This window comes from Drosophila mojavensis, unplaced genomic scaffold (assembly GCF_018153725.1).
Source record: "Drosophila mojavensis isolate 15081-1352.22 unplaced genomic scaffold, ASM1815372v1 contig_36, whole genome shotgun sequence".
Taxonomy (NCBI): domain Eukaryota; kingdom Metazoa; phylum Arthropoda; class Insecta; order Diptera; family Drosophilidae; genus Drosophila; species Drosophila mojavensis.
The window spans coordinates 11356656-11358072 of NW_025318858.1; the positions used below are offsets into that span (position 1 = coordinate 11356656).

The following is a 1417-nucleotide window of genomic DNA, read 5'->3' on the forward strand; positions in this document are numbered from 1 at the left end:
ATATATTTTTTTTTTTTTTTTTTTTTTAATATATACATAACTGTAACTTTCAAAATTATATATGTATGTTATTTTATTTAAGACTTGTAGAGCAATTTAAGAAATTTTAAAGTTTTATCCATTACATAAACAATGAAAACTATTTTGTTTTTGTATGAAAGTAATTAAGTTAATATAAATTTATATATTTAGTTTCCATAACGAAATATATATATATTTAATTTATTTATTTATTTAGATTTTCATTTACATAAACTTTTCAAAGAAAATCTTACTGAATATGTTTTTACCTTAAATATAGTTTAGAGTATTATTATTATTATTATTATTATTATTAAGTAGTTAGACATAATAATCCTAATAATCTATCTATATTCCACACACGATTGGCATTTTCCCATTTAATAAATCCATCTATATATGTATATATATATATAAATATAGTTCTCTTTGTTTATACAATAACTTATTTAGCCAGTCGATAGTTGTCAAATAGATTATGTGTGAGTTCCTCTTGATGTGGAATGCCAATTGCCGAAATTAAGATATTTGAAACTGGAGTGCTTTTGATTATGAAGTGGTTCGAATGGCTCTGTATGTGTGTGTGTATGCGAGTGTATGTGTGTCTGTGAATGTGTGTGAGCATAGGGAAAAGCACTAAAGAATTGATTCAAATGAGTCCAGCTCGAGCTAATGTTTCTCAATGCAATGGAAGGCATAAAATGCAAAAATAATTCCACAGATCACCAAGAGTTTGTTGAAGGTATTCTTTTATGATCTGAAAACAGAAAACGATAAAACTTGTAAAATTATGATAGCTTTAAATCGAAAGTAATAATTTAATAAAAATAAAAATAATTTAATTAAATAAAATAATATTCTTTATAAATAAACGGTAACTAAAATGTAAGGTCTTGGCTAAAATCCAAAAAGCTAACCAAGTAAACCTAACTAATTCGATAGCAATCGAGATTTTTTTTAAATGTTTCATATTTAGATAGAACATTTTAAAAGAAGATAAAACTCTAATAACAGAGCTAACACTGAGAGTGACTGTGTTTACTAGGTCCTGTTGGTCAGTGTAACTTACTCGTTGCATTTCTGTATTTGGATTTTCTTGCGCTTGCTGTTTGCGGTCGAGCAGTTGAATTTCATTTGAGCTAAATTGCATGGCTTGCTGCCGAAATAGAAGCTAAATCTGATTGTCATTTATCTGTACTGTTTGTACACATGAAAACATGGCCAGACACTCAAAATATATATACGTATATTGATTTATTGTAGATATTTTCAATTGTCTACATCAATTGACTCTGTTAAGGGCTTGGCTATTGGTCATCAAGTGTGAAGTAGGAATCATTGAAACGGACAGCAATTTGACAGACTTGTCAATGCCCTGCTAAATGAACTGAATGAA

The 1417-nt window shown here is 27.5% G+C and overlaps 1 long non-coding RNA gene across 1 annotated transcript; it reads right to left on the minus strand.

The window, feature by feature from the left end:
• Window positions 1–386: 386 nt before the first annotated feature.
• On the minus strand, window positions 387–1417 carry LOC122757175. The gene is made up of 2 exons (XR_006357101.1): window positions 1091–1417; window positions 387–778 (listed from the first exon to the last, which is right to left on the minus strand). It is a non-coding gene; the product is annotated as an uncharacterized LOC122757175 (long non-coding RNA).